At 47.1% G+C, this 26322-nt stretch overlaps 1 protein-coding gene across 2 annotated transcripts in view; it reads right to left on the reverse strand.

The window, feature by feature from the left end:
* Window positions 1-21121, reverse strand: part of DLGAP4 (DLG associated protein 4) — a 233345-nt gene extending 212224 nt beyond the window's left edge. Inside the window, exon 1 of one of the 2 annotated variants that reach the window (XM_020998625.2) lies at window positions 20898-21121. The gene's annotated coding sequence lies outside the window, so the exon portion shown is untranslated. The remainder of the gene's footprint in view (window positions 1-20897) is intronic. The other variant, XM_020998624.2, reaches the window with a different exon arrangement.
* Between the last annotated feature and the right edge of the window lie 5201 nt (window positions 21122-26322).

Here is a 26322-nt window from a genome sequence, read left to right on the forward strand (position 1 = left end):
TCAGCTGTTTCCCACCCCACGCCCTCATCCAGCCTGGCTAGCCCCCTGCTCATTCATTCCCCCATGCCCATCCCTCGCAGGCCCTCCTCCCTCCCTGCCTCCTCTCTGCCCCACCTTCCCTCCCCAACGTCCAAAACATGATCGGACTCGATGATCTCATCGAGTGCATCCGCCTCTAAATCAGGGGAGCCGATGAATTGAATTGGGGTCAGAGGGGCCCAAGGACCAAGCAGGGAGAAGGCTATGTCCCAGCTCAGCCACAGCTGAGCCGACACAGTCCTTCCCCACCAGAGCAGCCTCTGACTGACCTATCCAAAATCTGTAGAGAATACAGAGTCTCATGTACATACATCTGCTCCCACCCCCCCAGGCAGCATGTATCTAAACTCTGGTGCATCTATCAACTGCAGTACGGTTGGTTTCCAGGAGTGTTTGCTTTTCAAAGCGAGACCATTCCCTGTTAACCATCGCCACTGATAAAAATGCCACGCAAACCAAAAATCCTTGTCCTTCTTGCTGTCCGAGGATGAGAAGCCTCAAAAAGGCACATCCACCAGGCCTGGATCTCAGCTCCTTTTGGGGCCACTGCCCCTGACGGATGATGAGAGGGTGGGGAGAGAGGAATTTGGGTCTGCCTGCTGGCCCAGGGCTAGTAGATGTCATGAATACTTATGGGTTGGGTTCCCATAGCCCTTCACCCCCAGGGAGCTAGAGCTTTGAAATGTGGTATATGGGACACAGCATTAGCCTGCAAACCAGGCCATTGAGGGGGAGAGAGAGAGAGAGAGAGAGAGAGAGAGAGAGAGAGAGAGAGAGAGAGAGAGACTAGAGAGGAGGAAAGGGAGGAAAGCAGAGGATGGGCAGAGGGAGGGGAAGGTAGGGAGGTGCAAGAGATCAGAACAAAAACAACTCCAGAGCACATTTGGGAGAGGATGACAGGGCTTCCTGAAGAACCAGGGCTTCAAACCCAGACCTACTACCTCTTTCTATCAGTATGACCTTGAATAAGTCAGTGTCCCTTGTCTGGGACTCAGTTTCTCCTCTGCAAAATGATATGGTTGGATTGGATAAGCCCAGAGGGTCAGCTCTTAAATCTTATGCTCCTGTGAGATCATAGATCATAGCTCTAGAGCTGGAAAGGAGCTTAGAAATCACCTAGTCCAGTCCTCTATTTCACCAAGGAGGTGACTGAGCCCAGTTGGTTAAGTGACTTGCCTGCGGTCACATCACTAGTAAGGGGTAGAGTTGAAATTTGATGCTAGGGACTTTTCCAGGAATCTCTGCAAAGAATGAGGAAGGAAGCCTAGGCTGGGGTCGGGGGGCCCAAGTCCTGACTCTGACAATGACCCAGTCACTTGCCCTTACTGAGCCTCAGTTTCCTCATCTGTAAAATGAAGAGGGTTAGATTCATGACATCTAAAGTTCCTCTAAGGACTACTTACTCACCTCCTGTAGGCCTCAGTTTCTAAATCTAAAAAATGAAGGAGGGGCAGCTAGGTGGCGCAGTGGATAGAGCTCTGGCCTTGGAGTCTGGAGGACCTGAGTTCAAATCCAGCCTCAGACATATAACACTTACTAGCTGTGTGACCTTGGGCAAGTCACTTAACTCCATTGCCTAGCAAAATAAAAAAAAATTAAAAATTAAAACAAAAAAAGGAGTTGGATTTAATGGTCTTGAAAAATCCACATTCTGAGGTAGCTAGATGGTCAGTGAATACAGAACCGACCCTGGATTCAGGAACTAAGTTCAACTCTGACCTCAGACACTCGACACTTACTAGCTGCATGACCCTGGGCAAGTCACTTCACCCCATTACCTTGGGGAAAAAAAGGAAAAGAAAAATCCAGATTCTACAGTTCTCCAAAGGACAGTCATTTCACGCTTACTACGTGCACAGGCACAGATGGCTAGGTGATGCAGTGAATACAGCCTTGGCCTTGGAATCAGGAAGACCCCTTCAGGAGTTCAAATCTGGTCTCAGACCTTACTAGCTGTGTGACCCTGGGCAAGTCACTTTCCTCATCTGTAAAATGAGCTGGAGAAGAAAATGGCAAACCACTCCAGGATCTCTTCCAAGAAAACCCCAAATGGGGTCATGAAGAGTTGGACACGACTGAAAAACAACTGAACAACAACAAAGCAGTGGGGAAACAAAAATGAAAAAGCATTCCCTGCCCTCCAGGAGTTTACATCTGCTTTTTCTTTTTTCTTTTAACCAGACCTGTGATTTTATTGGTGTAAAAAGCTCTTGATGAGGAAGCTCCCTCTACCAAAGTAGATTTGCATCTGCTCTGTAAATGGGCACAGAGGGGTTAAGTGACTTCCCCAGGGCCACACTAGCCTGTATGGAATAGAGATGGGACTTGAACTCAGATCTCCCTTGCTCTGAGCCCACTCACCCCTGAATATGTCAGACTGCCTCCCTCTGCTCTCTTCTGTGGGGGGCAGGGGCTTTGATGAGCCTGAAATCCTGGCACTTACAAGGGAGGCAACTGGCCCAATGTGGGGCTCTTCTCCCCTCCCATGTCTTACTCCTGAACTGCTCCTCATCCTCACCAACTTCTCCACCATGTCTGCCCTGGGCTGCAGGCATCTCCTTATGTAATAACCATTATGGTAACAGATTATTATTGTCATGGCCATGAGCTTCTCTATAGAGTTCCTTGTCTTGTAACCGTCCTCCAGTTGTTTTCATATGAGGAAGCTTTGTCTTTCTCTCCAGACTGTGAGCTCCCTGCAGGTAGGGCCTGACTGCTCTTTCCCTGTCTCCTCTGAAAGCTCCCAAAGGATGGGGCCAAGGACCTGGCCCAGATCTCCTCCTCTTCCTCCTCTTCCTATCTCTGCTCCCATCACCCAGGCCAGCCCCAGGTACCCAGGGGGCCAAGTACATGTCACTTGGCTGCTGTTAGTAGTAGAATTCTGGAGTTCTTACGAGGACCCTGAGATCACTCACATTTTTCAATTTGCTTCCAGATACCCTCCTAATAAAATCCCCAAACCCACTGGCTCTTCAGGGCTGAGATGACCAGAAGACCTCAGGCACAGCCTTCTCAAACAGAGCTGGAGCAACAGAGAGATTCTGATGGGTCAGCTTGAAATGTCTGTGATTAGGAACAGGAGCTAAAGCAATTCTGAAGAGATGTTGGGGCTACCCAATTTTCTTTCCCCTTTGTATTCTGCCTGAAATTTAGGTACTCCACCACCAAGTGACTGGCAGTGATGGTCTCTCATGGTTATGGCTTCATGGTCCCCTCTAAAAGTCAGTTTTCTCATTGACAGATTAAAAAGAACACTGGATTTTGGTCATAAGACTTGGGTTCGAGTCTCAGTTCTGTACTGATCTTGGGGAAATTATATCACCTCTCTGGCCTTTAATTTCCTCACCTATAAAATGGGGAGGGTGAGGGAGGAATGTGGGTTCAAGGTCTCGACTCTGACACACACCAGCTGTGTGGCCCTGGACAAGTAATTTGATTTCTCAGTGCTCTGGGCAAGTCTCTGAGACTATTCATTTCAGAGAAGCTGATGACCTGCCCTGGCAGAGGGAGCTTCCTCATCCAGGAATTCCTTAGAGCAATGAAATCTCAGGTCCAGTCCCTACCCCTGCACTAAAATGGGGATAATAATACTTTAACCACTTACCTCACATGGCTCTAGTCAAATGAGATAACACACCAAAAGCTCTTTTAAGTTGTAAAGCATAATATGCATTATTATTGGTAATCGAGAGTGCCATGTTTTTCTACTCAATTAAGGTTTTTATATGAAAATGAAAATTTAAAAAATCAAAATGGCTAATCTAACATTAATCAGTATTGAGTTAAGCATTCCAGTTTAAAAGAATATACAGTTTAGAGCAAGATTTAAAGAAACATAAAAACTTAGGTATAATTAGGCAGGTATCATTTCCCCTAACCTTCAACTGTCCTCACTTATAGGTAGAGCTAACCCAAGATGTATGCAAAGATTAGAGTAGAATTTACTACTAATAATAGTAACTTACGTTTACAAAGTGATTTAAGGTTTGCAAAATGCTTTGGACTTTTGTCACCTATTGCTTAATCTAACTTTGGATTTCTTCCAAGACTTGAGTAGAATTTAGTCAAAAACTCTAGTGTATTCAGGATCTTCCTGGAGAAGGCATTCCCTCCTGTAGTGTAGATTGCAACCCATCCACATCTTTCTACTCCACGCATATCTTGACAAGCATCCTCTTATAAATGCACCCAACATGTTGGGGGCCTTCCTCATGTTCTGTCTTCATTACATGGACAGCAATGGACCACTTGGGCTATTGTTGTGCTTTGCTCTTATTAAACGATTTGTTCTTTGGTTTTTTTTTTCAGTCCTGTTTGTCTGATGACATCCTTGATATATCACTTTCCCCAAACAATTCTCTTAAATGTGGGGTAGCCTGCTAATGTTTCTGATGAGCTTCTCTATTGCCCATTGGGACTCTTAGTTTTAATTATTGTGAAGGTGAAGAACTTCTAATGCCAACAAAGACAACTCCCACAGTAAATGGGAACACAGATTTAAAGTTAAAAGGTACCACAGAAATCAGGTCCAAACTTTTTATTTTACAGATGGGGAAACTGAGGCCCCAAAGAAGTGAAGAGACTTGCCCAAGATTATATAAGCATCAAAGGAAGGTTTTGAACTCAGACTTTCTAACTTATCAAGTCCTCTGTTTGCTATATAGGGCTGATACACACTTTAAGATTTATATCACTTTCAGGTTTGCAAAATACTTTTCTCACAATGGTATTATAAGTAGTTAACATTTTACTATTCTCAGTTTACAAATTGCAAAACTGGGGCTCAGAGAGGTTGGTGAGTGCCCAAGATCTCACACAGTGAGTATTCATCAGAATGACATGTCTTTTAACTGTCCAGCATGCTTTCCACTATACCCTTTTTGTTATTAGACCCCCTATAGCCCTGGACCCTCCAACCAACTTGACATCAAAAGCTCATAGCAGGTGGTTTGCTTCCAGACTTTGATCTTCTCTCTAATGAGAGCAGGCACTTGACTATTTTATATTTTAGCCAGAACTATAAAGAGGCTTTCCCGACCGGGCATTTCACTTTAGTCAGTCAGTCTATAAACACTATTAAGCACCTACTACGTGCCAGGCACTGTGCTGAGGAGAAAGACAACATGCCAAACAGCTATTCACAAACAAACTATTTCCAGGGTAAATTGGAAGCCACCGGTAGGCTGGGGAAGGGAGGAGTAATTGGTCAGCAGATGAAGGGGACAACCACAGAGTGGTTCCTAGGCTCTAAACATTTATCCATTCCCTTGCTTGTAGAAACTGGATGGAGGCAAAAACCTTCTGGGGGCTGGAAGTCCAGCAAAACTCATCAATTACAAGGTGTAGAGTTGATGTGTCCTCATCATCAGGGTCTGAAACCAGGCATGTGGCAGGAATTCTGTTCATAGTTATTGCAGGATTGGCCATGGGACAATTGAGGAAACAGTGTCAAAAGAAGGATAAATTTGCTCTTTTTAGGTTCACAGCTAGGCTGGTTCTAGGATGGCTCAAGGGGTCTGGGCAGGTCCAATGATATTAGACTCCTTTTGTGGGGACCTCTCTCTGGCTAAACCCATAGGACCCAAAAGGGAAGATGCAGGATTGTGGGGAACCAATGACACTGAGCCCCAAAACATGGCTCTCTGATAGCTAATTCTGTCCCAGGGAAGAAGGGAGGAAGATAGAGATAGAGGGAGACAAATGGACGGAGTAGGGTAGATAAGAGAGAAAGGAAGACAGACTGTATGTAGGGTAGTGGGTGGAAGGTATGTGTTGTAGAAACCATGTTTTACATATTGGGCATAAGAATGGAGAGTAAAAGCTTAGCAGAGATCGTGTGTGTTCATGCCTGCGTCTACTTATGGGGATGTGAGTGCATGTCTGTGCATATGAGGGGTACGTGCCATAGAGAAGATGAACTACCCATCATGCATCTCTTGAGCTGACAACACCTTTGGGCTATAAAGGAAGGGAGGGGCTGGTCCGCATTCCCATACTTAGAGTTAAACCTACAAGACTGGTAGTGTTGGAAACTCAGGCTCCTCCTCTGAAAAGCCCTTCCATGGCCTGGGCTGCCCTTGACTTCTGGGATGACCCCATCAGAATATCAGAGCCAAAGGGGCTTAAGTCCCTCTTTGTAGAAATGAGGTAACTGGGCTCAGAGAAGGTCCAAGACTTGCCTCACAGCAAGATTAGCAGCAGAGATGAGACTGGAACCCAGGTGTCCTGACTTTAGGGCTAAGTCTTCAAGGACAGAAGAGACACAGCTGGATGAAGGAGAGAAGGAAGATGCCCACTCTCAGCATAGAGGACAGATGGCAGGTGGGGACAAGAACACTGTGCTTTAGGTCCTGCTTGTCTATAGGATTTGGATACCCTATGGACAACTAATATTAGCAAACTGACCTCACCATCTTCTCCTCTAAGCCACCACCTGCCCCGCTTTCTATCACAAGCCTTCTGATTCTTCCAAGCCTGTAGACCTGCTTTGGGGCCTCAGAGTAGTCTGACCCCCCCCTTGTTTTTTTGATCCCCTCATTTTACAAATGGGGAAACTGAGACCCAGAGGAGGTGAAGGGCTTGCCCAAAGTCAGGCAGTAAGCCAGAGGCATCATGATGCTTGACTAAAACAAATGTTTAACTGAAACCGGAACCTGGGTCTCCTGCCACCCCCAAAATTACAAGATACAGAGCTGGAAGGGACCTTATGAGATTACGTCCAATAAGTCATTTTTACAGAGGGGGAAGTGGAGGCCCAGAAAAGGTGTATGATTTGCCCAGTGTCACATGGGAAGTAACTGGCAGGGCTAGGCCTCCTGCCTCCTGTTTGCTGTCTCCAAACCCAGAGCTCTTCCTACCACACCATGGCACAAGCTCTTTCAGCCTCAAGCTCCTCCCCACAGTCATTGCCATTCTTCTCCCTGATTCTTCATAGCTTTTCCTCTTCTTCCTTTTATCTCACCCCCACCCAAAAAAGGACCACAAACCTCTTTCTCACTCTCCCATCTGTCTCTGAGGGCTCTAAAGCACATCTCCTTCTTCTTCTCCCATCCCTAAAACAGTCAGACTCCCAACCAAATCAGAGAGATTCAGACTCTCAGACCTAAAAAGAACCTCAGAAACTATCCAGTCCGAGACATACCAGAACAGGAGTCTTGTTAAGTGTTTCAGTAGCCCCATGTAAAGATCACTAGGGAGAAGTAACTCTTCAGAGAGGTCCATTCCGATGCTGGACTAATTTAAGCTTCAATGATTAGGAAATTATCTTGTACATGGGGCTGAAATCCTTCTTTCTTCACTTTCTACCCAATAGGATGTAAGCTTCCTAAGGGCAGGATCTGTTTCAGTTTTGTCTTTGTACACTCAATGCCTGGCATATGGTAGGTGCTTGATACAAGCTTGTTGATTGACTAGACCTAATTCTGACCCAGAACAAGTCAAATCTGTCTTTCGCGTGACAACTCCTCAAATACTGATTACAACTTTGATGTCCCTACTAAGTCACCTCTTCTGCAGGCTGACCGTGCCCAGTTCCTTTACCTGACCTGGCATGGTCATCACAGTCCAGCTTGTCAATGACTGCCCGAAACCATGGTCTCAAGAACAGGCACAGCTCAACAGTTAAATTCTCCTACCCTCATTTAAAGACCCCAGGGACCCTTTAACAAACCCCAAGGCCAGAATTCTCTGCTTTCACATCAGTAAGCAGAAGCTTCCCCTCCCTCCTGTGTCCTTATGCCCCTTCTGTTACACAGCCCTCCTGCTTGGGATGTCCGGGTTTTCCTCTATCCCTCCCTGTCCCTTCTCTGTCTTCACAACTTCACTCCGATGTTGCTTCCTTCAGGTGGTCTCCCTGAACTGGGAGGAAGCATCCTAAGGCACACTAAGGTAGAAAAGAGCGTCTGGGTTGAAAGCTAAGGGCCCAAGCTTCTGCTCCTATGCCTGGCCCTCATTTACTGTGTTGTTTGTTTTTGTTCATTTGTTTCAGTTGTGTCTGACTCTTCATGACCCCATTTGGGATTTTCTTGGCAAAGACACTGGAGTGGTATGCCACTTCCTTCTCCAGCTCACTTTATAGGTGAGGAAACTGAGGCAAACAGAGTTAAGTGACTGACAAATGTCTGAGGCCAGATTTAAACCCAGGAAGTCTTCCAGACTCCAGGCCTGGCATTTTATCCACTGCACCAACCTAGCTGCCCGCAGGCTTGTTGTGAAGGTTTCATGGAAGAGGGGACGGTGAAGCACTTTCCACCCACTTCACACAGTACTGAACCTTGTGGCCTAAATCAACCTCTGCCCACCTCCCTGCCCAAATGCTTGGGTCCAGGTGAATTCCAGTTAAAATGATGGGGGTAGGAATGGGGTGAGGACTCTCGAAGAGCCCATTGAAGCTGGGAGCGAGTGTGAGGTTCAAGTCTTCCTAGGCCTTGTTCTTTGGGGCCAAGTCCTCCTCCTTTCTTCCCCACAGGTCTAAGGCTGAGGGAGGCCATTCTATTCTGAGGCCCCCCTGCTAGTCCCGGGTCTACAGAAATCCCTCATGTATCTTTCCTCACTATCTTTCTCCTCTTTCCAGCCTTTTCATGCTGCTCTTAAGGAATTTCTCACACCCCAACCTGCCCAGACCCAGACACCTTCCAAGAAACCATCTCTGAGGTTAACACTCTGACTCGAGGGATCGCACCTCCTTCCAGTAACCTTAGCTTTTAGGAAGGAGGGAAAAAGCAGGGCCTTTGAGGGAGGGAGCAAATGAGAGAGAGCAAAGAATCCCTGACCCAGCCCAGAAGCCCCTCCTCCACTGTTTCCTCCACATTCCCCGGCCTCAAGGGGATTGGAAAGGCAAAAGGTTAATGAGATATTTGTTCCCAGTTCTGCCACAGCCAAGGGGATAGCTGATGTGCATCTTGTCCTTGGTTTAGCTGCTCACTATCCACCCCCAATCAGGGTGGTCGTTAGCTCAGTTAATTGGTTATAGTGGGTTTCGTGACCAAAAGAGGCAACTCCACACTGCACTAATGACCCAGATTTATCAGCTAAAAGCTGAATGCCTAGGGCTCTTTCTGAGCCTAAAAAACCCAATGTAACAAAACAAAACAAATCGCAATACCTCTAATGAGTCCTGAGCCCCTGTCCTAAGATTCTGAGCAGGGAGGGTATCTTAGAAATCATCTCCTCCCACTTCCTCTTTTCTACAAATGAGGAAACTGAGGCCCAGAGAAGGGAGATGACTTGTCCAACATCACACAAAAAAGTAGGGGAGCTAGGTTTCCAGCCCAGGTCCTCTGATGCCAGATCCACTGCTCTCATCTGTACTTGGCATCACAATGGCTCACTTTTCTATAGTAGCTGGGTAGCTGAACCTGGAATCAGGAAGACCTGAGTTCAAATGCTCTGTGACCCTTGCCAAATCACTTAACTGCTACCTGCCTCAGTTTCCTCATCTGTAAAATAGGGATAATAATAGCACCTACCTCCCAGGGTTGTTGTGAGGGTCAAATGAGATGTATGTAAAGCATTTTGAAAAACATTATAGCACTATGTAAATGTGAACTATTATTCTTTCTGGAGTGCTTTACCACTTTTTATCATTACTATTAATGAAAATCCTTCTCATCTTCTTTTATAGAATTCAAACAGAAATGGTCTTGGGACACATCGCTATACTGCCACTGTTCTTTAATCTATTCTGTGGACCATGGCACAGGTGGATCAGTTAATCACTTTTTGCAGTTGAATAAAATAAAGTACTGGGGTATAAGCTCATCTTTGGTGGGCTTAATGAAAGTGATCTGGGTGCTACTCCATGAGCAAACAAGGGTGATGGGGATGAGATGGACCTCATCTGGCTCCCCCATGATTCTGATGGTCTCAGCAAAGTCTCTATGTCACGAAGGCTTTATCTTCCCTGCACTTTAGAGGTCATGAGTGGCTGGTATGGTGACATCCATTTAAAATGCTGTTCAGGAGTTTTTATGGATCCATGTTATGTCCTGGAGATATGTGAACAATGGTTCAATTTGTGATAATGTTCCTGTTGTTATTCTGCGTTGTAGCTCTGATTTCATCAATGCAAGTGGAAGGGCTCTCAAGGAGGAAATCCCTCTGTCAATGTAGATTGGCATTGACTTTGCAAACCAAGAGTTACCTTAGAATAGGGAGAAGTTTAATGACTTGCCCAGCTGGTATGTGTCAGAGTATTAACATCACTCACATTTCCTATAGAGATTTAGGGTTTGCCCTAACTAACCCTACTAGCTGGCAGCTAGGTGGCTCAGTGGATAGAGCGCTGGGATTTAAATGTGTTCAAATCCAGCCTCAGATACTTCCTAGCTGTGTGAGCCTGGGTAAGTCATTTAGCTATTTGCCTCAGTTTCCTCATCTGTAAAATGAGCTGAAAAAGGAAATGGCAAACCACTCCAGTATCTTTGCCAAGAAAACCCCAAATGGGGATGACAAAGAGTCAGTCATGACTCAATAACAACTCCTACCCATAACCCGGGGAGGAAGGTAAGATAAGGATTATTGTCCTCATTTTACATATGGGGAAACTGAGGTTCTGAGAGAGGAACTTGGAGTTTCTCTGGGACTCAGGTGTCCTGCCACCTGGCTCAAGGTTTTTTTCTATTCTATCACCTGGTTGAGGCAACAGCTGGTGGCACAGTAGATTAGAGCACTGGGCCCCAGAGTCATAAAGACTTGAATTCAAATCCAGCCTCAGATACTTACTGGCCGTGTCACTTAACCTCTGCTTACCTCAATTTTTTAACTGTAAAATGGGGATAATAATAGCATTTACTTTTCAGAGTCATTGTGAGGATTAAATGGGTAACATTTGTAAAGAGTGCTTAGCGTGATGCCTGGCATGTGATAGGCTCATATAAATGCTTATTCCCTTTTTTCTTCCCTGTGACTCCCTGACTTCTGCAGAAGGGCTCTTTCCTGAAAGTCCCTCACCTTTATGTGCAGTTTCAGTTTGGCGAAGCGCTTTACATATGTAATGAGTGCATCACATGATGCTCATAAGAACCCTTCGAGGGGGGTGCTGCTGCTATCTCTATGTTACAGGTGAGGGAACTGGGCTGAGAGGTTCAGCGTCCCATAGCTAGTAAATATCCAAGGGAAAATCTGAACACAGGCCTTTCTGACTTAAAGTTTAGCACTTAAATCTGCTAAGTCACCTAGCTGACTACTAGAGGGTTTCAGAACCTTTAAAAAACAGCCACTTGTACCTCTAGACGAGGAGATGAGCTTTCATGAACCTCTGGTCCCTAAATATTCTAGGAAATGGAATATGGCCTACAGATATCAAAGGAAGCAAAGGATCATGGGACTTGGCATTTGAAGGGCTCTTAGGCATGACAAATTTAGAGCTGGAAGGGACCTTGGGCATCATCTAACCCCCTCATTTTACAGATGAGAATACTGAGGCCCTACAGAGGTTAAATGATTTGGAACTTTCTCAATTGTACTGAGGCCCAGAAAGGGCAGAGTCATTTTAGCTTTTGCCTTTGTTGTCCCCAAGGCCTTGCACATTTGAGGCTTCTAATATGCTGGCTGAATTGCCAGAGAGTGTTACCCTTCAGTGAAGGGATGGTTTCAATCTTGGTCTCCTGATCCCTAAGCCATTGTTGTTTCCAGCATCCTATTCCTCAAGTTTGTAAAGAAGATACGTGGTAGGGGCCAGGCAGATCAGTATGGGGAAAAATTTGGCCAGGGGCCAGGCAGATCAGTATGGGGAAAAATTTGGCCAGAGAGAAGAGACCTAATCGACACCCCGCCCCCAAGAGTTTGCTCCACAGGTGTTTGCCATTGTCAGTTCTCAGTGAGACCCCCCGGCAGCAAACAGCCTCCCAGCAGAGGCCCCCTGACCCAGAGGAGGACAGGCCCAGCCCTTCCTGGCCTGCACACCACCGCACGCCACAAGCCAATGTGTGGCCAGCGCTGTCTCCACAATGCTCAGGGCAGGGTATCGATTGACATCAGCTTGCTATACATACCCATGATTACACAGTGCAGACTTCTGTTTGGGCCTCCAGCTGTCTCTGACCTAGGTCTTTGAGAGAGAATGAGACCTAGAGAATCACATTAGAGAATCTCAGCACTGGAAAAGACCACTGAGGCCATGTAGTCCAACCTGGGCCCATCCAGGAATGCCCTCAGCCACATCCCCACAAGCAGTCATCTGGTTTCTGCCTGAAGACCTCCAGTGATAGGGAACTCCCTCCAGGGCTGCTCACCTCATCCCATTTTCCCATCGTTCTGACTGTTGGGAAGCTTTTCCTGCACAGAGCTGATACCTGCCTCCCTGCAAACTCCACCTACTGCTGCTGGTTCTACCTTATGGGGCCAAGCAGGACAAGATTAATCTCTCCCATAAGTCACCTTTCAAATATCTGAAGACAGTTACCATATTCTTGATAAATCTTATCTTCTCTACGGGGAATTCAGAGAAATGAGGGAAGACATATGAAGGGGAGCCAAGAGGAGAAAACAGAAACAAGAAAACAACGTGAGTGGTAACTACAATAATGTAAACAGTCAAACTCTGTACTGCCCAACCTGATACTGCCCAGCTGATAGAGAAATACAGTCCTTCCTCCTCTCAGTAGAGAAGTGGGGACCACAGATGTGCAGAGCGGTAGTTGCTCACACACTCAGGTTGCTTGTCATGGTCTTGGACTTATTGCTGGTGGTGGTGATAAGGAAATTAAGGTGAAATAACAGTGCATAAAAACAAAGGGCAATCATAAAACTTAAAAATAAGTACATAAGTAAAGCTCTTCTCTAGACTAAACATGCCCGGTTCCTTCTCTCTGGAATCAATGTTGACTAGCCTCTATGCCACAGAATCCTATGCCTTTCCTGGTCCTCATAGTGGCTGGTGACTTGTTCATTCCTTCTCACTCAAATCATTTTGTATGTATTCTGCAGATATTCACATATATGCAAATACATGTTGCCTAGATTGTAGAGTCCATGAGAACAGGGACTGTTATCACTTTTTCCTTTGCATCCTCAGTGTCTGATACAATGCCTGGGTCACAGTAAGAAATTTTAAAATTCTCATTAATTGATAGATTGAAAGATTGGTAGTCTCATTTAACACTCCCCCTCTCATTCACAAAGGCTCAGAAAACAAGTGACCTGCCCAAGGTCACACAGCTAATAAATAGTAAAAGCCAGGATTCAGACCCACGTCTCCTGACTCCAAATGCTATATTCTTTCCAGAACACCATATTAACTCTACAACTTAAGAGTTGGCTTCAAAGGACATCTAGTCCACTATTTTTGATGTTCAGAGGAACTGAGGAATAGAAAGAAGAAGGGAGCAGACCAAGGTCACACAGTGAGTTTGTGGCTGGGGCCCATGTCCCCTAAATCCCAGAACCTAGGGCTCTCTCCCTTACATGAGAAACAGCCTCCTCTCCATCCCTCCCCCCACAATCCAATCTGGCAGAGCCGGGGAGAGGTGCCAACACTCAGTGCTGTTGGCTGGGGGTGGAAGCCAGGCAGCCTGAGATGTGTGGGAAGAGCATTTAAAAAAAAAATTTTTTTTTTTGTCGTCTTTAGCAAACCCGGGCCCCCGTTTCCAAGCTGTGCTCCCAAGCTCTCGGCCGCATGACGCAGCCTTGGTGAGAGGGTCCGGGGGCGGGAGGGGAGAAGGGGCCCCTCCCCCAGCCAGCTGCTGGGGGTGGGATGTTTAGGGGCACCCCTGGGAAGGCAGGCCTGAGCCAAAGCTTCCTCTAGGCCAGAGGGAGAGGTGGCTTGTGCCTCTAGAAGCAACCAGACAGGCTAGATTAGGTCAGGGAAGTACAGAGGGGCCGAAGACAGACACCTGTGAGGACAGGGCTGAGGTGGCGGGCTCCCAAAATAGCTTGCATTCATCTTGCATTTTCTGGTTCCAAAGGCCTTTTACATCTGCTATCTCTTTTGATTCTCATAATAGTCCTGTGAGGTAGGTACTGTGTTATTATCCCCATTTTACAGAGGAGGAAACTGAAGCCCAGAGAGGGATTGGGATCTGCCCACATCCAAATGGGTAATAATGAGTAGCAGAGCTCATTAGAACCTGGGCCTTCTGACTCTGCCTAGGCTTCTGCCTGAATACCTTGCTGCCTCTCACAACTCCCTAGTAACTAGGTGAGGGGGAGGCAGGGTTTTAGAATAATAAGAGGGAGCATTTATAAAGCACCTACTGTGTGTCAGGAACTTTGCTAAGTGTCTTATAAATATTATCTTATTGGTCCCTGGGAGGTAGGTGACATTATTTTCATTTCACCATTGAGGAAACTGAGGTAAACTGAAGTAAAATGACCTGCCCAAGGTCACGTGGCTATTAAGTATATGATATGGGATTTGAACTCAGGTCTTCCTGATGCCCTATTCACCACAATGCCTAGCTGTCTCTAGCGAGGGTGGAATGAGCCCTAGAATAAGAATCAGGAGACCTGGGTTCTAGGTCCCATTCAGTTACTGATTTTAAGAATTAACATTGTCCCTCCACCAAGACAGTAACCTCCTTTAGGTCAGAAGACTGTTCTGTGAACAGTAAAGCTGTGCCCAGGGTTAGGTATCCTCCAAAAAGGTTTCTTGGCTGATTTTTAATTTGCATAATTTTATCTGGAATGGTGCAGTTCCATATAAATGAACTTTCCAAACAAATGAAGCTTGCCCCTTTAAGCATCAAAACTTTTTTTTAAAAGAAATTTAAGACAGAAATGTTTTTAAACTCCCTGACCTCAATCTTGGATCCTCAGAGGACTCCTGACTTCCTGTCTGGTGCTATTTGTTCTAGATAGAAGTTACTAGATCAATGATATTAACCATGGTACGGTTAGAAAGAAATCTGGATTTGGAGTCAGATGGCTTGGGTTCAAATTTCAGCTCTGTATCGGTACTACTGGACAAGTCACTTAATCTTTTTCAGCTTCAGTTTCCTCATATGCAAGATGAAAGGACTGAGCTAGACGGCCTCTAAGGTCCTTTCCAGCTCCATCTATGCCCCTGCCTATCTTTGGCCCTCTGCAAGTGTGCATCAGAAGAACAGAGCTGGGCTTTGGCGGCACCCAGGTCTGCTCAGCCCTGCTGCTGGCACAGGTGGGTATTTGACAAGTCCTTTAGACAAGAGATTTCCAAACCTCATTTTGCAGCCCCAATTTATTTCAATTCAGTTTCATTTACAAAGAACACTGAACTTTCAGGAAAAGAGAGAGAAATACAGTGTGACGTAATGGAAACAGCCCTGGCTTGGGAGTCTGAAGACCTGAATTGCATTCCTCCTTGCCACTGACTCTGTGTGATCTTGATCTGGTTCCTTCCCCTCTTTAAGCCTCAGTTTCCCCAGCTGTAAAGTGGGGTTTGATCATTCTTGCCTCAATCTGCTTCCTAGTCCTACCAGGAAGATTCAGAGTATAGCTAGTTATAGCTGCAACAAGTAACTGTAACTTGCAAAGAGCTGTTACCCGTCATGTATAAAATGTAACAGACTGCAAACCACATGCAATCTGTAAGAAGCTACATAAATGGGAGCTGGGGGTTGTGGAGGGGTGCTGCCTCAAAAATCAGACAATGGCCGATCTCACCCTTCATTCCAGGTCAGAAGTTGGAGCCTGCGGGACAGATGTGTTCCAAATTAGGTCAGATGAGAAAACATGAGCACCTAGGTTGAACGGTACTGGAGGCTTAAACCAGGGTGGGGCAGGGAGATGTAAAGCACAAAAAGAGTATCAGCTTCTTGAACCTGCCCTGGGCATAATAGTGATGATAACTGTAGCTGGCATTTCTATAGTGCTTTATGATTTACAAGGGTTTTATATATTCTACAAAGGAAAAGACTTTGTATATAAACCTCAAAGTTAGAGAAATGTGGCGTTACATCAGCCCACTTGATCTTCACAACAATCCAGTGTGTTTGGTAGTATGTATCAATATTTGCCCCCCTTGGATCTGTGATTTCAATACTGTGCAGAACCCTCCAGTGTGGGAATTCCTTCCACCAATGTAGAAGATGACCCATCTAGAACTCGCAGTCTTAAACAAGTTAGCTGGAGACCCTAAGGGAATAAGTAACTTGACCATAATCTTACAGCTAGTGTGTGTTGGAGGTGGGACTTGGACCAAGGTCTTCCAAACTTCCTATCCACCATGCTGTGCTGCTTCCAGGACGGGGATTATTCCCCTCCCCCCAAATCCTGTACTACCTTCAAGGCCCAGCTCAACGTCCACATCTAGAAACTATACTCCTTCCAGCCCCAACCATTATAAGCTTGATTAACCTCCTTTATTAACCATGACAACTCACACTTAAACAACATTTTAAGGCCTGCAAAGTACTTTCCTCACAACAAGTCTGAGACAGGGATAGGTAGCATCACCACTCCCATCTTACAGATGAATAATTTGAGGGTCTGAGATATAAAGTTCACATTCAGCCCCATGGTCAGTGCTGGAGGTGGGATTGGCGTGTAGAATTCAAATCCATGTTCTTTCCACTGTAACATGCTGCCTCTCTTTTCCTCTCTAAACTTATCAGAGGTTTATTTAGAGAATTCAGGACTGAAAGGGACCAGAGACCAGCTAGTCTAATTCCATCATTTTCTGGAGAAGGCTATAAGTGAGTATGCAGCTAATAAGTAGCAGAACTAGCTATCGATAAGTCAAATCCAGGTCCTCTGAAACCAAATCCAATCTCCCTATACCATGGTCCATACCAAGTGACTTAGCCCTAATTATAAACTGTCTAATATTAGTTGCTATCATTCCATGCAAAAGAGTCTTGATTCCCCTATATTTGACTACCTGTTTCTTGATAGGGGATGTCCCGCTTCATCTGCATGCTCCTTAATGCCTGCCTAGCACAGGCCTGGGTCCACTTCAAGTGCTCAGTCATTACTTGGCTACCTGGAAGGAGGAAGAATGGGAGCAGAATGGTGGAGAACAGGGAGTCACTCTGGATGCAGAGAAACCTGCCTTTTTGCAGCTTTCTTACTTGCCCCTGGTTCTGCACTCTGGAGCCAATTAGGGGAAGTTTGCTTTGTCTTCTCTAGGACAGCCCTTCAAATATATGGAGACAGAAATCACCTCTGTCGCGCACTCTCCCATTCTGCCATCTCCACCAAGCTGGCTCTTGTCCAGTTTAAACACCTGAAGCTTACAAAACCTGGTCTCCTCACCACTCCCTTTGTAGGATCCCCGGTGTCCACAGTCATTCATTCCACAAATACTTGTTAAGATCCTCCTTTGTATAAGACACTGTGAAGCATTAAAGATACAAAGAGAAATGAAAACAGTCTCTGCCCTCAAGGAGCTTACACTCAAGGAGCTTGTCAACATCTCTCCTCAAATGTGGTTTCCCAGCTGATCCTTGTTCTCCATAAGGATATTTATCTGTCATTGCTTTAAATTTATTTTTCTTTTGCCATCTCAATGGCATGTGAAACACAAACTCCCTAAAGCAAGTTTTTCAAGAGGGCTCATTAGCTCCCAGCCCTCCTAGGTGTTGACTACATACAAAATAGGCTGCATAACATCATCTAAAGCCATCTGGTCCTCTCCCAGTCTCAATGCACATAACCCTGCTCCCCTTATCCCAATGGGAGACACACGAAGGGGTTCAGGGCTCCCCAGCCTAACCCCTGGAAGCCCTCCCCCAACCTAAAGACAATAAACAATTAAAATAGACTCCTCTTGGACTATCCCCCTAGTTCCAGGGGCTGGTTAGTTTTTATCTTTTTCTGGGTCACAGCCCACCCCCAGCCCCCAAACTTGGGCCACCACTTTGCAGATGTGTGTCCTCAGTCACTTAGGGTGAGGAGGAGTAGTATATGCACGGTTCTTTGGCTTGGTGCAGACCATTCCTACTGCCAGACACACAAGCCTTCCTAGGGCAGGCCCAGGAGCATCATCTTTGCTCAAGGATGATGGCAACAGCAGCAAAACAAGATCCTGTCATTCTTTCAATTGTGCTTCCTTCCCACTCCACACACACACACACACACACACACACACACACACACACACACTCTGAAAACCACTCTGTCTGTATATGCCCTGGTAGCCTCCAGCTCAAATGAGAAACAGACAATTGCCACCCTGGAAGAGAGTGGTTGTGAAGACTTGGCCTAAGGGGATCCTTTTGGGGAGTGGAGAGAACCCAGGTGTCCGAGGACACAGCTGGTCTTTATAACCATGCAGCACTACAGATGCATCTTTCCCCCCTCCCTCTTATCACACACATGGACACAAAGACACACATAAAAGCATACAGAGAGACACACCACACATATGCACCTAGGGATATAAAAGCACATGTGTAGAGACGGGCAAAGACACACAGAGATACATGAAGAAGCATACAGAAACACACACACACACTCAAGCACACTCAGAGATGGACACCACATATGTCCAGATACATGCATAAAAATATACCACCACATACACTCACAGAGACACTCTGTGTCCAAATCACTAGTATTTCCAGCACCTGCTGGGGAACAGATTGATCAGCCCCTCAGTGGCTGCTCAGGATGGGTCCCTAAGGCTGTCTCACCACCTGTGGAGCAGCGAGGCCCTCAACCCTGCAGTTCCCCTTAGGCTCTAATGATAGCAACAGGCCCCAACTTCAATAGAATCGATACCCAGGTCATTGCTTTACCATCCAAAGGGTTCTGGCAGCTTCAGGTCTGCCCTGTCCATGGTATCTACGGACAGCACTCCCTTCCAACCCCTCTTCTGTAGTCTGAAACTCCCTTTGGTCGTAACGTGGCCTCGGGCTCTGGAAATTCTCAAGGCTCTGAAAGAGCTTAACCCACTCCCTCCCCCACCCCCAACACAGCCCCTTCCTTGGTACCTTGTCTGGTCTAGGCAGCAAACACCGCTGGATTTTCTGAGCCAGCCAACCTAAAGGAGGGGGACTAGGTTCAGAAGAGGAGGAGGGTGGATGGAGAGGGCAGTCTATTCTCAAGATCCTCCAACACTGCACCCCCTTTGGCCAGCCAGGCCTAGGATACCTTCCTTAGGATCTCAAGTTCCCTCTCAGATCTGAAGCTTCAGGCCTACTCATCAGCAGAAATTTCTGGCCAGACCTAGCTTAGAGTGGTGGTGGTCACCCTCAACTGAGGTGCCCTGGGGCCTACTCTTGGTAGAGTGGCCACCAGTAGGAGGGGCAGGGGAAGTAACCATTCAGATCCTTCTCATGGAGTTAGGCCCACAGAGCCTTGGCTGGGGAGGGGGTTGGAGAGAAGGGGAACCCTGTGCCTGTATTCTTTCCCTGCCTGTAGCTTTAAGTAGTGGGTTGCTGAGCTGAATTAGGCAGGAAGCGGGTAGCCAGAGACCCAGAGAGGAGCAAGAGAGGAGCTTTCCCTTAGTATTTTTTTCAGCCTCTTCGGGGATACAGCAAAACCTGCCCCAGTTGTGGGGAGAGGCACCCAGGTTGAAAGACTCTACATTCTGACTATGGGGGGGAGCCTGGCCTGGACTCAGAAGCTAGAAGAGCTAGAGGGAACCCCTTTACATTGATACCTTTCAGTGTCCAGTGCTCATTATCCTCCTCTTGCCCCATTTTCCTGAAGAAAGAGAGGGCAACTTTCCCAGGGTAGTTGGATGCCCCACCACCACCACAGTAGCCAGCAAAACTCAATTTTGCCAGCCTCAACCCCTCTATCACCCTTCATTCAAGGGTTCCCCCCTCCAATCCAGTCCCTCTTCCTATTAATATTAGTATTACAACAGTCTCTATTTTTTGTTTTTTAAAAAAAAGCCCAACATAACAGAGAAAGCCAGGAGAGATGGAGAGAAAGGCATAGGACACAGAGGCGAAGCCCCACACGGCGAGTCACATGTCCAGGTAACACACGTCCCCATCCCCCTAGGCGCACGGAAGCCTCCGGCACATCTGGACACATCTGGACATGCAGCACCCGGGCCCGTACCCCCTCCCCCTCGGCCCAATTCTGCCTTTGAGGGAGGGACCCAGGCGTCCAAGGCAGCCCTCTCAGGCCACGTGAGTCCCCCTCCCAGTCCCTCCCGGAAAGGCGCCCCCACCACCAGGGCCCGTCCACGTGCATTTCGCAGTAAATTCCTCCAGCAGAGGCCCCTGCCCCCATCCCCATCCACATTGGTCAGAGTCCTATGTGCAGCCTGCACTAGGGGCCTTAACTATGACCCGCCCCCAATCCCTTGTCTCCTAAGCGGGAGCGCCCCCCAGCTTTTTCCCCAACACCTCCTCTCCCCCCCCCAGCCACCCGGCGAAGGACCGGGAAGCTGGAGGCTGGACAGTTCAAATCCCCCTGGGGTTCTTGGAATCTACGAAGAGGGGCGGGCCGGGCCCGGTCCTGCCCTGTCCTGCCAGGATTGAGGAGGGGGATGCCGGGCCCCAGTCTTCCCCGGCATACACATGTACCCCACCAGGACTGAAGAAGGGGCTACCCAGGGCCCCAGTGTTTCACTACTATTTCCCTTCCCTGGGAATGAGGAAGAGGCTGTCAGGGGTTACAGGACCGTTACCACTCCGGTGGAGCTCGGTGAATCAATAAGGAAGGAGGAGGCTACCCTGGCACAGTGACCCTTCCTCCCGGGATGAGGAAGTGGCTGCCAGGGGCCGCAGTGCGCTCCCCCTTCTCCAGGATCTGTGAATTTATGAGGAGAGGGCTGCCCCAGCACAGTGACAACCTCCCCTCAGACGAGGGGAGAGCTGCTGTGGCCCCTATCTTCCCCACCCCCCGCCCAGGGATAAAGAGTGGACTGACCAGTCTGGGGCTGCTCCTCTGGAATGAGGAGGGGAATGCCCCGCTGCAGTGAAGCCAATCTCCCCCCGCCCACCCCTCATCCTGGCCCCTTCCCTAAGCCCGGCCCGGCTCACCTGCGCTCTGCTCCCCCGGCCGCCTCCCCCGGCCATGCAGCGCACACGTCTCCGCGGTCCCAGCTCGGCCGCTGCGCTCCTGGTCGGGCTCCGGCTCCGGCTCCGGCTCCGGCTCCGATTCTGGTTCCGGATCCTGCTTCTGCTGATGGTCGGGCTCCAGCTCCGGCTCCGGCTCCGGCTCCGGCTTCGGCACCGGCCCCTAAGCAGAGGCAACGGTGGCTCCGGCCCCCGGCCGCAGCGCCCCGCACGGCCCCATGCCCGGAGATGCTGCAGGAGCCGCGGCCGCCCGAGATCCCCCGAGAATACGGCAGGAACGGCCGGGAGGGGCAGGTGGGGGAGAGCAGGGAGGGGACTGGAGAGGAGGGAGCGAGGCGCCGACCGGCTGCTCCCAAAACCAGGCACGGACCGGGGAGGGGTGGGACTAAGTGTGTAGGGGCGGAGGCGGGGGCCGGGGGGCGGCCACAGAGGAAACAGTGAAGGGGGGTGGGGGGACGCAGAAAACTGGGGCAGTGTGTGCCAGGCGGGAGCGGCCGCGGTGCGCCTAGTGGTGCAGCCGCCTAGAGCCAGTCTGCCCCGCCCCAGGCACTGAGGAAAGGCGAAAAGAGTACCAAGTTCCGACCATCAGCCGAGTGGATCAAGAACCCATCAGAGGCGGGAGAGAGCCAGTTAAGACTCAGTAGGGGTGGAGGCTTGCATGCCACGGCGCTCAGTCTAGGTGTGAGTTCAGGGCCCTAGCGGGTTAGTCTGTTGCCAAAGTATGAGGCCAAGACTCAGTCTGGGGTTAGGGTCAGGGCTTGGTCTAGGCTAAGGGTTCTTAACCTGTGGTCCATGGATGTGAAGTTGAATGAGAAAAAAAAATTTACATTTTAATTTCAATATAATTGGTTTCCTTCGCAATCCTCTGTATTTTATTTTATTCACTTAAAAAATAGTACTCCGAGAAAGAGGCCATTAGTTTTACCAGACTGCCACAAGGGTTCCATGACACAGAAAAGATTAAGAATCCCTTGTCTAGGGCCAGAGTCAGGGCTCAGGCAGGGACTTGGGGATTGAATGTCCCTGCAAATAGTTACATCCCTAAGATTAATGTATATTACAGAGCAGTCAGATCTCCACTAGGCATGAAGCAGAGATTATGGGTGGCTGGTTGGATGCTAATGATGAGGGGCAACTGCTCCAAGCTCTGTGACTGTAACTGAATATTTCTTTGGCCTCCCTCTAAGCTCTATCTGGTTGTGAAGATCCCTGTCCCAGGAATGTTGAGCCCCCTTGCTTCCACTTCAGTTTGAAGAAATCCAGTGGGGAAATAATAAGAGAGGGCCTAAACTGCTGCCAGTGCCTGGTACATCACTCTGGATAGAAGAGACTCATAGATCTAGACCTGAATATGAACCCCAGACATCCCTCCTCCTCTCTGATAATAGAATGCCTAGCTTCCTTCAATGCTCACCTCAAGCTACTTCCTACAGGAAGCCTATCTTGATCTCCCCCCCCCACCAACACACACACCCTTCAACTGCGAGTAACTTCCCTTGGGAAATTATTTTGTATATATTTTGTATTTAGTATTCTAATGTGCATAGTGTCTCCCCCAGCCCACAATAGAATGTAAGCTCCTTGAAGAAAGAGGCTAGTTAATTTGTCTTTGTAAGCCTCAACTGCAAGCATAGTGTCTGGTGGAGAGTAAGTAATGCTTAAGAATTTGCTGAATAAATGGATGAATCTCTTTTTTTCCAGGGCTATTTCTACCACACTTAATAAGTAAGTATTTAATAAATATTTGGGATGATAGGATCATAGATTTAGAGCTGAAAGAGACCCTAGAGGTGGAGTCAAACCCTCTGGTTTACTAATTGGAAACAGGCCTAGGGACTTGTATGAGGACACACAGTAAGAGTCAGAGACTGAATTTTAACCTGTATTTAGAAGTCTGAATTCTCACTCTGACTTTCCTGCTAACTCACTGCGTAGCTTGGCCAAGTTTCTTTCCCTCTCTGAGTCTCAGTTTTTTCCTCTTTAGAATGAAGGGATTTGACTCAACTAAGTTCCGGCTCTGAGGTTAGGCAAAACATAGAGCCGGACACCACTGCACAACAGAAAGTCTGTCAGAGCAAGTTTGCCGGGAGCTCTCCGTGGTCCTGACCGTTCACGAGTAGAATCACCTCCTTGCTTTGACCCTGTGAGACGAGAGTCAGCCTGCCCCTTTTCTCATGTCTTACTCTGTAGCCATATCATGTCAGTTTCCTTCACCTCGCCTACCTCCAACAAATCTGCCTCCCTTTCCTGGGGCTTCTGCTTATCCTGCTGACCCACAGCCCATGAGTAATTTTCAACATAAAATATTGTTTTCTTGATTCCTGCTCCCCAGCATTTGCTAACACTGTTCTCTCTGTTCTTTACCATCTCTTCCTGCTCCCTTCCACAATCTGGAAGTCTCCCATAGATTCATATATTTAGGGCTGGAAGGGACCTTAAGGACTATCAAGTCCCTCTCTGTCCTCATATTATACAGTGAGAAATTGAGGACAAAAGAAAGGAAGGGACTTGCCCAGGGTCACACAAGAAGTTAATAACTCAGCCAGATCTCTGGATTCCAACATGCTCATTCCCCACAGAATGCACTTACTGAAATTATGCTTTGTTGTCCAGAACCCAGATCTGATCCCACCACCTCCTTGGAGTTTTCCCAGACCACTCTAGTCTAAGGTGATTTGAGTTGTAAGTGAGTATGACAGTACCATTCACCTGGCCTTGAGCAGCCTCAGTCTGATGTTCTTACTCTCTTCTTATGTGTGGGTCTTGTTCTCTGATCGAGGCTGCAACCTTTGGAAGGCCAGGGAGGAGGGCTTACTCATCACTGAATCCCTAGGTTCATCTCAGGACTCTGCACATGGATGGAAGGTGCTCAGGAAATATTGAATTCAAGCTCCTTTAGGGCAAGGACTGTTTAATTTTTGTGTTTGTATCTTCAAAGCCTAGAGCAATGCTTGGCACATAGCAGGTTCTCAGTAAACATTTGTTGTTTGGTGAATTGGAAAGAGTTCTATCTCTGGAATCAGAGGACCTGGATTTAAATTCCCCCTCTGACTGCTTACAACCTGGGTGACTAAGTCATCTAACCTCCCTGGGCCTCATTTTCTTCATTGGTAAAATGAGGGTGTTGGATTCAGTTAGGTATTCTTAATGACTTATGGTATTGTGGAATTCTCTGGCAGCTTGGGAAAGCCTATAGACCCCTATTTAGAATATTTAAAAATGCATAAAATAAAATATGTGGAATTATAAAAGAGAGTAATTATGTTAAAAAAACCCAGCAATTACACACACACACACACACACACATACACACACACACACACACACACACACATATATATATACAATTTCATGGACCCCAGGTTAAGAACCCTTGGGCTAGATGGACTCTGAAGTCTCTTCTAGATCTAAATCCACAATCCTATGATTGACCCTTCCAGCTCAAAGGTTCAGGTGTCTGATTGATTATTCATCTAGGCCTGGGGATGGAACTAGAAAAGGCTTAGGGGATTGGAATGAAGGTGGCCTGAGTCCCAGAAGTTTCCTGGAGTTTTTTTTCCCCTTTTACTAAATCCCTCTTGTTAACCTGATATCTTTTGACTGCTTCTTTTTCCTCAAAGGAAATTGGAAAAAATGAAATGGGATAAATCTCATAATTGGAAGAGACCTTGGAAGTCATCTGGTTCAATCTTCCAATCAGTGCAAGAATCTCCCCCACAGCATTACCAACAGTGGTCACCCAGTCTCTGCTCAAATGTTCCCAAGACAGCCTGTCCCACTCTTGGGCAGCTCTTATTGTCAGCAAATACCTTATAACAAGCTGAAATTTGCCTCCAGGTCAACTTCCTGTCTTTCCCTACCCACTACCCTAAGTCCTAGTTTCACCCTCTAAAGTCCAGACAGAACAATGTTGATCTTTCTTCCCCATGATTGTCTTGAAGTTAGATGAAGTCAGTTACAGCTATGGCTAATAGTAAGCTCTGATTTTATGGCTCCCAATCACAGCAATCATAGGACTGAGAATTGGAAGGGAATTTGGAAATCTTCTAGTCCAACCCCTTCATTTTGTTTACAGGTTGGACAGGATCTTGCTGGAACACAAGCACTGAGGAGAGGAGAAACAGGAGGGCTCAGTTCCCACAAGGTCAGATCAAGGCTCAGAAAGAACTGACTTGTCCAAGGTCCCTTGGCAAATGAGTGTCAGAACTGGGATTCTGGTTTTCTGAAGTCTCACCAGGGCTCTTTCTCACAGTTTTTCTAAATAGGTTTTCTTAAAAGACGATTCAGTGCCTTGAAAGGCATTCCATAGGGTTATAGTGAAACTCTCTGAAGATTTGGAAGAGTAGAGGAAGGAGGATTGTAGGATCACAGGTTGATAGATTTAGAATTGGAAGGCTATCTAGTCCAAGACTCTCATTTTACAGATGATGAAACTAGGTAGCAGAACCAAGCCTCTGATCCCAAATCTGGAGGGGAAAATTATTTCTAAAAGGACCAAAAAGCCAAGCAAGTTGTTAGTTAGGCACCAGCTATTTCCTGTCCCAATTTCCTATCCCAGCCCAACCACACTCACTCCACTCTTCCTCACAACCTTCACCCAAAAGTCCCTGTAGCCTGGCCCTGGGAAGCTCTAGGTCTGAAGGCCTCTTCCTCTTCATTACTCAATTACTCACCATGTGGAATTTTGTCCATTATTTCAAAATTCTTTCTAAATTCCCTTTACGCACCTACCATTTGATATGCTATGGTTGTCAGAATAGTCACTGGACTGGGACTAACCCTAACATTAACTCTGTTCTGTCTGGCGACAGGAACAGGGCTCTTTACAAAGACATATTGATACCCTGCCCTATAGCCAGCACAGTGATCAAAAGCATTGACCAGCATTGGAAGGTCATGGACTAAAAATTTCATCGGGTTTAGAGCTGAAAGAGACCTTTGAGATCACATAATCCAACTTTATAGTTGGGAAAACTGAGGTCCCCAGAGGTAAAAAAAAAAAATTTGCCCAAGATCTCCCAGAATAAGCTTGATAGAGGGAAGAGAGCATGGTCTGGGACTGGGAGATTAGGAGATATAGATTTGAGTCAGATGTTGTCATCTTCCCCCTCTGCAAACATCAGATCAGAATCAGTGCAGATCTGCTATTTATTCTATACTGTGAACAAGTGAATTTGCCTTTTTGAGCTTTAGTTTCCTGTTCTCTAAGAGAGACATGATACTATTCACATTTCCTAGCTTGTAAGGTGGTTGAAAAGAAACTACTTGGCAAACTTTGAAGACTTATGGAAAGGGGAGGTATTATTATTACTATTACCATTAATAATTTATGAATAATAATAATAACAAAAATGATGATGATGATGATATCTATTTTCTTTCCCTGGCG

The sequence above is a fragment of the Phascolarctos cinereus genome, unplaced genomic scaffold (genome assembly GCF_003287225.1).
Source record: "Phascolarctos cinereus isolate Bilbo 61053 unplaced genomic scaffold, phaCin_HiC Scaffold_2;HRSCAF=192, whole genome shotgun sequence".
Classification (NCBI taxonomy): Eukaryota; Metazoa; Chordata; class Mammalia; order Diprotodontia; family Phascolarctidae; genus Phascolarctos; species Phascolarctos cinereus.